We start from the raw sequence: 12,133 nt of genomic DNA, 5'->3' as shown, positions 1-12,133 counted from the left end.
GAAGAATAATGTTGGACCCTTAGCAAAGAGTTTATGTTTAGGTTGACAACAATGTTTTGGAAATAGATAGAGGTAGTGGTTACCCACCATTGTGAGTGGAATTAATTCCACTCAACTGTATGCTTAAAAATGCTTAACTCTTATGCCATATATATGTTTTGCCACAATAAAAAAAATGTGAATTTTACAGAAGTGTAAAAAAAATTGGACCCTTATATCACACCATATACAAAAATCAACTGAAAATGGATTAACAACTTAAACATAAGACCAGAAACTGTAAAACTACTAAAAGAAAACACAAGGTGGAAACTATATCACATTGGTATGAGCAATAATTTCTTGGATTTGACCTAAAAAGTGCAGGCAACAAAAGTAAAAATAGACAGATGGGATTATATCAAACTGAAAAGCTTTTGCACAGCAAAGGAAACAGTTAACAGTATGAAGAGACAACTTACAAACTGGGGGAAAATATTTGCAAACCATAATCTGATCAGGGGTTAATATTTAAAATATATAAAGAACTCAAAAACTCAATAGCAAGAAAATAAGTAACCCAATCAAAAAATGGACAAGGAAACTAGATAGACATTTCTCAAAAGAAGACATGCAAATGGCCAACAGATATATGGAAAAAATGCTCAGCATCACTAATCACCGGGGAAATGCTAATTAAAACCAGAATATATCATCTCACACCTACTATCAAAAAGACAAAAGATAAGTGTTGGTGAGGCTGTGAAGAAAACGGAACACTTGTGCACTGTTCATGGGAATGTAAATTCGTATACAGCCTTTGTGAAGGTTTCTCAAAAAACTAAGAATTACCATATGATCCAGTATAACCACATCTGGGTATTTACCCAAAAGAATTGAAATGAGTTTGTTGAGGAAATGTCTGCACTCTCATGTTCACTGCAGCATGACGCACAATAGCCAAGTTATGGAATCAACTTCATTGTCCATCAACAGATGAATGGGTTAAGAAAATTTGGTATTTACACACAATGGGATAACTATTCAGCCTTAAAATAGAAGGAAATTCTGTCATTTGTGACGATATGAATGGAAGCAAAAAACATTATGCTAAGTGAAATAAGCCATGCGTAGAAAGACAAACACTGCATGTTCTCACATGTGGAATCTAAATTAATCGAACTCATAGAGGCAGAAAGTAGAATGGTGGTTACAGAAGCTGGGGGGTGAGAAGAATGGGAAGATGATGGTCAAAGGGTACAAAGGCTCCATTAAGAGGAAAAAGAGTTGTTGTTTTCTATTGCACAGAGCAATAAATACAATTAATAATTGTGTATTTTACGTTGCAAAATTGCTCAGAGAAAATTTCAAATGTTTTCACCACAGAAAATAATTATTTGAGATGATATATATGTTATTAGCTTGATTTTATTATGCCACATTGTATTTATAAATCATAACATCACTGCGTACCACATAAATATATGTAATTATAAATTGTCGATTTATAATAAAAATTTTTGAAGTGTTAAAATAATGTTAAAGTGCAAACTGTTACATGCAACAATATGAATGAATCTTGCAGCATGGTGCTGATACAAAGAGGCCTGTCTATAATTCTATTTACATGAAGTTCAAAAACAGGCAAAACTAACGTGGTGATTGCAGTGAGACTAGTGGTTCTAATTGGGAGGAGGTACAAGGGAGGATTCTGGGAAGGATTCCGAGAACATCCTCTGCATTGATCTGGGTAGTGATTCCATTATTGTGCTTCTTTTAAGTCATCAAGCTGCATACTTAAGATTTTTGCACTTTATAGTTTGTATGATATTTCAACAAAAAGAGTGTGAAAACATGATATTTTTACGTTACTATTTTAGTCCTACGTAAAGCATTACCGGGAATATTACAAGAACACATGGGTCCTTATTCTACAGAGTTAGGATGTTATTAAAGAGTCAAGGCTAACATACACACATTACATAAAAATAAATACAAGGGATGCTTTAATAAATTACTACAAACTTGTGGTTCAAATAACAGAGATTTAGCATGCCATAGTTCTGGGGACCAGAAATCCAAAATAAAGGTGTCAGCAAGCCCACGCTCATTTCAAAGACTCTAGGAGAGGATCCTTTTCTGTCTCTTCCAGGGTGGCTCCAGGCATTCCTTGGCTTGTGGCTCTGTGTCCTCTCCCCTTCTTATGAGGACACTAGTCATTGGATTTAGGGCCCACCCTAACGTCATTATGACCTCATCTTAACTAGTTAGATCTGCCAAGACCTTATTTACAAATAAGACCACATTGTGAGGTTCTAGATAGACATGAATTGGCGGGGGGGGGGGACACTATACAAACCACTGAACAAAGCAATCTTAAGTTTATATTAAGTGCTGAATTGTTTGGCCATGGGAATGCAGAGAAAGATGAGATCATTGCAATCTAAAAAAGTTAGAGAAAACATCACAGGAGTTAGCCCTTGAATTCCTCTACCGTAACTGAGAAGATTCGGGTGAGACATAGCACAGCATGATCTGGCAACGTGAGAGCAGCAGCACAGAGGCGGGCCTGACTGACAGGGAGCATCCAGCTGAGGAGTGCAAGAAAACAAGACTGAATAAATAGAGTGAGCCAAGTTATGAGGGTCCTTGAAAGCCTAGCAGATGAATTTAGACTTGATCCAATAGGAAATAGGACATGACTGTAAATTCTTGGCAGGGCAGTGACATGGTGAAAGGAGTGTTTCAGGGAGATTATGTTGGTGACAGTATGCTGGATGGATTGGAGGCAAAAGAGACTGAAGGCTGATGTATTTTGTCTTTCCTGTTCTGGATGAATGTAGGGTAACAAGAGATATGTGGTTTAATTTAAAAATAAGAAAAGGCACCACTGCAATTACTCTACTAAATCTTTAAAAACTTCCTGATCTCATTCTGAAATAGAAAAGTAGCCCAGTGGCATTGCATTTGAAAATGCTAATTGTTCCTCAGTTTGAAATTCCTGTTGAGGAAAAAGAGGCAAGAGCTTACCACAGTCCTTTGCTACACAAAGTGCAACATCAGTGTCACCCGAGAGCCTGTTAGAAATGCAGAACCTCAGGCCCCATCCCAGACCTCAGGAATCAGCATCTACCTTTTTTTCAAGATCCCCCAAAATTCGGAATATGCCTTTAAGCTTCCTATTAAAGTGTGAGATGCACTGCCATGGTAAATTTCCATTGAACTTCTGTAATTTGTAAAAAGCGGGGCTATGTAACTGTTGGAAATGTTATGTTAACTTGAAAAGCCAATCTACGAACCTTGTGCTTCCCATGACGAGGCTGTCACATTGAGGCATTTTCTAGTCCCAGAGTTGCAGTGCTTGCTCACCCACTTACCTGTTTCATGGGAATAACTGTTACATGGATGAAATGCAGACATCTGGTTGCCTGTGAAATGTGTCACTGAGTACACGCAGTTGAAATTGAGACATCTGTTTGTCTCCCCACCATGCTGTGGACTCTTACTCTAACGTGATACTTTTTTGTCATTTGAAATATATCTTCCTATTGCAGTGCCTTCATTTTTTTGCTGCCCAAGTATGAGAGAGAATACCAGACTGGTGCAGGTAACGAAAATCAGCAGACAGTGCACTTATCCATAGCCATGACAGGACCGCTTGCTTTGGGAACATGGTTCCCACCCACCTGATCAACTCTTTCCTCTGGCACTCCATTCTCCAGTTGCAAGTGTCAGGACATCAGCGGTGTGGAAAATGTTTGGTTACTGGTTCCCTCTGTGTCCCGTTTACTAGGAAGAACTGAGTTTGCAAGGCCACATATTGGAGAAGAGCTTCTCAATTAACACATACCTGTATTACTTGGAGATCATGTGAAACTACAGATTCTGAATCAGCAAGTACAGAGTGAGACCTGAGATCCTGCATTTCTAACAGGCTCACAGGTGATGCTGATACTGGTGGTCCAAGGGCCATACTCTGAGTAGCAAGGCCACTTTCTTAGCAACATCAGGCCAAGTAGCAAAAATGAACCATGACAGAAATATCTCTGTGGCTGGAAAGAAATAAGGTCAAAGTTAAGAAGAGATATGAATGGACTTGAAAGAACAGAAAAGGTAGTTTAAAAAAAGAAACCTGATTTTTTAAAAAAGAAGAATTGGTAAAGATAAAAATGTAAAAGGGATTTTACAAATATGAGAACTGGGTTAGTCTAGTAACTTACAATTTGGGTAGCAATACTTTTACCAGAGACATCCACCGCTAGCTACTCTTGATGGGAATTTTCAAATCCCTGAGCCAGCAGGATGATAAGAGAAAAATATTGACTCTGGCAGGCAAGATCTTCCTCACTGATCCTGGACATCTGGTCACTAAATCTTTCAGAGGGGCAGATTAGAGATGGTGCATTGAAAACCTCTCCAGCAGAAGCACCAAGAGTGATTTTGAGATGAGTATGGAAGCTATCCAATCTCTTGCCATCTGATCTGCAAAACCACATTACATATTCTGTCTTGCAAATAGAAACAAAAGAAAAAATTTTACCAGACCATATTTTTTAAGATCCTGAAAGGTAACAATGGCAGCAAAAAGAGTGAAATGAAGATATTTATTCACCCAGAATACATCAGAACTCAACTAGGTCAAGCCTCCAACCTTTACCAAAGTAACATCCATAATTCCATACAGCAGCAGAGATTGTGCCACAAGCATAATGTTGAAAACAAGTACTGTATATCTTGAAGACGTTGCTCATGGGGTAATGACTTTCCCAACTGGATAACTAGCAAAAATCAGCAGACTTTACACTTAGTTTTGTGTAATGAAGTAAACAAACAGCTACATGTACTTAGCTCATAATTTTATCTAAAGTTTCATGCTATAACTTCATCAGGAACTGAGGGCAGGCCTATCCTCTATTCACAAGTTGTCCTTCTGTAACAACACTGCAAAAGGAAGGGGACAGACAACATAAAAATCAAAGATCAATCCACTCAGAGAAATCTTCTCATGCCATCATCCCTACACCTAATGCTGTCACTAATTGGGGACGCAGGTGATGAGATCTAATCAGCAACACAATGTAAGCTGTCCGTCAAACTATTTTCCAATGGGAACAAGCTCTACTTTAAACTGAATGCTGAAATGAATTTACATGCCTTTTTATAGATTCTTTTTGTGTGTGTGTGACCGGTAAGGGGATCGCAACCCTTGGCACAGTGTGGTCTGCACCACGCTCAGCCAGTGAGTTCACCGGTCATCCCTATATAGGATCCGAACCCGCGGCCTTGGCGCTACCAGTGCCACACTCTCCAGAGTGAGCCACGGGGCTGGCCCCCTATTTATAGATTCTGATTTGCTTTCCCTGATTCAACTTGAAAGCTATAAACGGGCCTTGACCTATTTTACCCTCTGGAGCTTAGCACAATATGATCCTGTGCCTCCCTTCTTGATCCTGCCCCACGCATGCCACCCAGTGCCTGAGTCTGCTGATGGCGGGTCCTACTTCCCTCTACTTCACCCCGACTCACCACCTCTGATGGTGGAGAGAAGCAGGAAGGGAGATGAGCCATAAACCACATCCTCTCTCCCTCCTACTTTGTATCTTGACAGAAGCAGCGTGTGAGACCACCAAAGCATTCAGACCACCCCAACCCATGATAGTCCCATAACCCAGCTCTTGATGCAGATGTAAAGCTAATTAGGAGACATGGCCCCAAAATCAAAAAATAATACATGGTGGAATCTAGTGTGGAAAGTGGGGAGCACCAAGAATGAAGCTATGGTGGAAGAATGTGCAGACAAAGCCTGAGCCCCACACTACCTGGGTTCAGATCCCAGGTCTGCCACTTAGCAGTCTGACAAAAGAGCACACTACATTACCTCTCTGAGTCTCTGTTTTCTCATCTGAGAGATGGAGATAACAATGCCGACATCACAAGTGTCTGAGGATCAAATGAATGTGACACATGGCCTCCACAAAGTGTTTTAAAAGAGTTCAGTGCAGAAAACAAGAACGGAAGGGCGCTTACAATTGGAGTCAACAACTGTTCACTCATCATTTAAAAAAAGAAGTTAAGAAAAAAGCCTTCTGTGTCTTAAGATTTTCTCCTTTAACAGGCAAAAATATCTGTAACTTTTCTCTGATGTTCCATATTTCTTTGAGACTATTCTCAATTATTTAGGCCCTATAGCTAAGGTCATTATAATTTTTCTTAGATCTTTTAACATTTGCTGTTTGAGAAATGTATCAACCTTAGAATTTCTATGAACATATTTGATGGATTAAATTAATGGTTTTTGCCAGAGGTTAGCTGTCCTCTTATCCAGCACATGAATGAAACTCTACTTGTAAAATGATTCTCTTTCTTCATCATCTTCCAAAAGTAGGGCATTGCTCCTTCTTTCCTCCCCGCGCCCCCACAGACAGCGAATGACGACTCCTCCACCTCCTACCAGCACAGAGACTGCACCAAACAGATTGTGAAGGCTGCTCTGGGGGAGGAAACCAGCAAGTCACAGCCTTGAGGCTTACGGAGGGATTCAGGCCCTTGTGCTGGAGGCCGTGCTTGCCAGCAGAGCACCAGACACGCTGGTTGTGCAGCAACAGAAGCCACACCGCATGCCTCCAGTGTCCAGCACTTGGAGGTCCCTCACGCCAGCCTGTTCACCGCACATGCCCCTCATCCCCAGTCCCCATCTGGCTGTTCTTCACGACAGCTTTGCTGACTTCATGCTCAGTATCTTGGGCCCTCCTGCTATGGGCCATGGGACCCTATTTAGAGCCATTCTTCCCACCAAGGAGTTAATCATATATGTTTTCAACAATACAACCATCTGGGCATCTGACACCAGTCACCAAGCAATTAGTGGGAAATGTTGCAACATATCCAGAGATATTTAATAAATATTTCTTGGATGAAGAAATGAGGCTCAGCAACTCCACAGTTGCTCCCTCCAGAGGAAAATGGAGAAGCTTCTGGCACTTCTCTGGGCCCCTCTCAGGTGTCCTCTGCCCACATAATAAGCATTTTATATAGTAGCCCTAGTGCCTCATCCTAGTGTCCATTCATCTTACCAATTTCCCCACTCCTCTTCCTCAACCTCATCCATTATCTCTGTTCCAAGTACCGCCTGGATTGCAGTAATTACCAACATTTCTTTCTAGCCCAAAGCACTTGCCTCAGCGGATTTGAAAATCAAACTTTCTAATGGCCATATCATCAGACATTCATGGGCACCTCGAACTCCATACATCCAACACCAAATTAATTATTTCACTCCTAACGTGTTCCTCCACTTTCATATCCTATCTCAGTTGGTGGCCTCACCATCCACCCTAAAAACTCTGGGAATATCCCTAAACTTCTCTGACTCCCGTCCCCACTCCCGGGCAGTCGACTTCCCAGTTCTGCTGATTTCACTTCCTAAGTGTTATGTGACTCTGCCCCTTCTCTTCCCTTCCAGCTTCCCCAGGTCTGCCTCGGGCCCTCATCATCTCTAGGAGTGTTGCATGGCCGCCTTACTGGTCTCCCTGCATTCTTACTTTAAGCCCCACAGAGAAGAAAGAGTGATCTACGTGAACACAAACCTGACCCTATCACTCCCTTGTTTGAAAACCTTCAAATAGTTTCTCTTCGATTAACCGTACATTTCACACTGGAGGTATGTGTACCAGGCTACACACAACACACCTTCCCAGACTATCGGTTTTTCTCAAAGACTTGGCAAAGCAAACTTCATTTTTATATGAAAATAAGCACTGTTATGTAAATACAGTACAGTGCAAAATTTGCATTAAGCTTAATTATAACACTTGGAAACTGAAAGCCCGCTGTCTCAGTGGCCTGTACGTGTGCGCTAGCATAACCTCAGTCCCTCCCATTCCCATCCTCCTTCCCCTACAAAGATCCATTTGTTACTTCTTGTCATTCTCAAGGGATATCTCCCACGTGTTCCGCAGAAGCCAAGAGTTTAATGTTTTATTTTCTACTGTAGTTCCAGAGCCTAAAATAAGATCTGGCACATAGTAGACACTCAATAAATAGTTATCAAATAAATACATGAGCCCACAAACCAATGTGCCAGCTGAAGTCACCACAAGGCTAGATGGCCACCTGTTCTTTCTCTTTGGCTCTGGTTCCCACTAATCCACCTCTGCAGGCTGCACAGCCACTCAGAGAAACTTCCTGGCTATCTCCCACCGCCAAGCTTACACCATCATCCATGCCAAAGGGCTTAACCCAGAATGAAGCCGAGTTCCACGCAGACACAGGAAAATGGTCACGTAAACTCTGAGACGGTTCTGTCTGTGCCTGGAGTCCCAAGCACCCTTGAGTTTCCACCAGTTCCTGGCTCCCTCTCTCCACAGGGGGCTCAAAATCAATCCACAGGACCCTGCAGACTCCACACCAAACTTCCTCTCTCCACAACCCATTATAAAATAAAGACACCCATACATAACAATGGAAAAAAAACATCCTGAAGGAAGCAGTAAACCAAATATATACCCTATCGTGAGTACGAGACTAAAAAGAAAGTTCATGATTTGGGCAAGGCCCTCTGCAATTTGGAAATTTTATCTGGAAAACTCCCACCCAAACGTCTCAAGTTCAGCTTAAGAATTCCCTCTTGAGGAAAGCATCTGATCACTGCCTTTCCTTTACCACCCCCATCCAAAACTGCAAACCCCCTCAAGAGCTAGTGCCTGCCTCTAACACCTGAAGGCGCAGCTTCAGCCTTGTGGGGCCAAAAGCCAAACAATTTTCATGACCGTCTTTAAGCAAAAGAATGCAAATTACAAATACAAAATTATAATACAAAAGTGGTATTACCTATAATGAGGAAAATTACTCTGATTACAAATTTTAAAAAGATCAAAAATATACCATCTATCAGAAAAAAAAAAAAAAAAAAACAGAAAAAGTAACATCATATGTAGTTAGTTAACTGCCTGATTCCTGTAGGATACTTTTCCTACTTGTTCTCCTACTTGTTGGTTGTATGCGCTTTATCACCTCCTCATCTGACAAAAATTTTGTAATATCATTTTCCATAGAGACAGGAGGAATAGAATTCAGTCTTTCCTCTGCCACAGCTGACCGTAATCTGTTTTTTATTATTGATAGTTGGGCTTCATAAAGCACATTATTATACACAAACTGTGTGTAGCTACAAACAAAATTTCTGATAAAGTCTACTTCACACAATTCCATCAAAAAATGACATATGGTGGCCTATAATTGCATAGGAAAGCTCTTCCATTCAACTAGACATCAGTGAGAATCAAAGCCTTTGCTTACAGTTTTACACACTGAATGCCTGAAAGAATTTTCCACAGACTAGCTTCTGGCTCCATACACTTCAAATTTTGTTTTGTCTCCACTCACATTCCTTTTGTGCTAGGACTGCTAGGAACATATTCATCACCTTTTTTTGGGCAGCTGGCTGGTACAGGGATCGAACCCTGGTCCTTGGTGTTATCAGCACCACGCTCTAACCAACTGAGCTAACCAGCCAGCCCTCTTATCATCTTATAAATTCTGGCCCTGCACCTTCATGTCCTGGTGTCAGAGGAGTTGACACGATGGGCAGTGCAAGCATTCCTAGAAGCCATTTCTAAACCAAGATGATTAGCGATAGCTTAAATATACATGGGAGTGACTCATAAACACATAAACATATCTGAGTCCAAACAAAATGTATCCTCCACTCTACTTCCCATCTTCCAAATCCCAAAAATACCTGCTGCTAGTCTTATGTTACTTGACACAAGAGAAAGCAAGATGTATGGGAAGTCAGAGTAGAAAGAGAGTGTGCTCTAACCTGAGTGTGGTTAAAATAGCTAACGTTTGCAAATTTTACAAAAACCTGTGATTGTGTAAACATTCTACCAGAACTTTGGTACAGACCCAGCAAGTGAGAGTTCTGAAATTTAAGCTTCATTAACTTCACAGAAAATCCATTTCTAATCACTGCACTTACCGGATTGCATATTAATTAATTAATTATAGTGGCTGGGAAATGGTGGCTAATGAAGAGGAAGAAGTCAAGCGCATCTCACAGAAATTGCGGGAGCTGGTGGATTGACTCTGTTCATGTCAAGACTGCAATTTCAAGACACATCGTTTTGAGGATGCTGGGATCCCTCCTGCCACAGGATGTGCAGGAAGAGATGGGAGAGACCCTGCAGTGGAGGCGGGAAGTGCTGGGTTCTGTCCAGGGCAAGGTGCAGGTGCTGATGCTAACTGGGAAGCCACTGAATGTGACTCCGGACTATCCCTAGGGCTGAGGAGTTTCTGTCAAAGGCTGTAAAAGGAGCACTTATTCTACTTGATGGAATGAACTGTTGCTCAATTCTAGAATCACAGTAAAGCCAGATGAGATCTTTAAACTAAATTTACTGTAACTTTGTTCTTTGACAGTTCTAGTGACTGACCAGGGCACCTGAAGGAGACTGCTGATGACCTCCAAGACCTGTTGAGGAATGCAGAATAAAAGACACCACTGAGCCCCTCTTTGGGGGGACCACTTTCTTCCTCATGCAGCCATGAGAGCTGTAAGTAAGGCCCTGTCGCACTAGGGCTAATGTCCGAATCCTGCTCACAGCACCAATGGTAGAGCTCTTAAACCTGTTCGTGAGGTCAATTGTAAAGCTACACGACTACACCGGTTGCTGGGCTTTTTTACCTGCCAGTAATCCTGCACCGACTGTGCCAATTGTCGAGCTAGGGCTGGGTTTGAAGCTCACAGACCCCTCAAGCCCATTCACAGACTGGGTCACAAACCCTTCACACACTAGGCTGGGTCACCAGATCGCTCACACACAGGTCTGTGAGCTAGGTAACCAGCAAACAGGTCCCTGGAAGCCTTAGGTTGGAAAGCATGGCTGCGAGCAGCACTGTGCAGGCGCACTAACTCCACCCACACAACCTATCCACAGCAAATGCTCGGCAAGATTCTGAATGTCTGAGGGGCCCTGACCATTTTCCTATATTTTCCCAACAGGCCCTCTCAGGTCCAAGCTCTAGTCTCTTTGCATTTGAGCTTCCTGGTATCTTTGGCTTCCGGGGGTACCATGGGTTAGTTTGCACCATGAGAGAATATTTGACCATGGGGTACCAAGGATTAGTTTGTGCTGTGGCAGGGCACATGACCTTTGGGTTGTGGTGGCTGATAGCCTTCGTTGGCAAGAAGGGCTGCAGTTTTAAAGGTAACTGACAGCAGTTGCAGTTAGCGGCTATTACTGGAGGGGTTGTGAACTCCGGCTTTTGGAATTCACAGGTATGTGGGTTCCTTTTTATATATTGTGCACTCAGGTAAGGGAGGCCTCAGGTGTCCGACTGGGTCAGACAGAAACTAGAAAGTCATTGGCTGCATTGGTCAAGGAGATCTCAGAGACAAAGCCATCTCAGCTCTGAGACCCAAGATCCAACATAAGAATGGGATCCTAGTTTCTGAAGATGTGAGTACTCTGCTCTCCGGTTCGACAGCTTTTTTCATGTGTGAGAATTATGGCCCCAGAAGCTGAAAATATTTACAAAAGCCTACCAAAAATAATTCAGAATTACAATGGCTATGATGTCGAGCATTCCAAAGACTGATCCTCTCCCTCTCATGCACAGCTGTTGTGCTTCCTGTTTGTCTGGTTCTTGGTCCTGAGAACTTGGCTTGACTTTCTATCTGTTGAGAGCATGTGATTTATAGGGCCTGTGTGTGCAGACAGCCAACCAGAAGGTTGAGAGCCCCAGAAATATGGCCGGACAGAAATGTGGGTTGCATCTCATTTGCAGCTAGAAGAACTGTTGCCAGCTCTCAAGGCTTTATCTGTCTTTCTTTTGGCTGTTTTGGGGAGTGGTTCTGGGTCTTGCAAGAGCTAAAGTGCGTTTTAAAATATGGGCACCTGAACTAGGCCTACCCAGAAGCTCCAAAAATTTTTATTGCCTCTTTAAAAAGGCTGTTGACAGAAGACCAGATAAAAAGCTTAAGCTACTAATTGAAAAGAAAATTAAATCTACCAACCTTTTTGATTAGTTGCTATCCCAACCCAAAGACAAAAAAGCTAGATATGGTATTGATAAATGTTAGGTCCTCCCAGGTCAAGCAGGCATAGAAAGTACTTTTATTATTTTTTTTTTAATTTTAATATTTACCTGTACG

At 42.0% G+C, this 12,133-nt stretch overlaps 1 non-coding gene across 1 annotated transcript; it reads right to left on the bottom strand.

The window, feature by feature from the left end:
• Window positions 1-9,418: 9,418 nt before the first annotated feature.
• TRNAI-GAU (transfer RNA isoleucine (anticodon GAU)) lies at window positions 9,419-9,492 on the bottom strand. Its single transcript has one exon. It is a non-coding gene; the product is annotated as a tRNA-Ile (tRNA).
• Window positions 9,493-12,133: the final 2,641 nt, after the last annotated feature.

This window comes from Cynocephalus volans, chromosome 12 (assembly GCF_027409185.1).
Source record: "Cynocephalus volans isolate mCynVol1 chromosome 12, mCynVol1.pri, whole genome shotgun sequence".
Classification (NCBI taxonomy): domain Eukaryota; kingdom Metazoa; phylum Chordata; class Mammalia; order Dermoptera; family Cynocephalidae; genus Cynocephalus; species Cynocephalus volans.
This window is presented reverse-complemented; position numbering and strand designations above follow the sequence as displayed.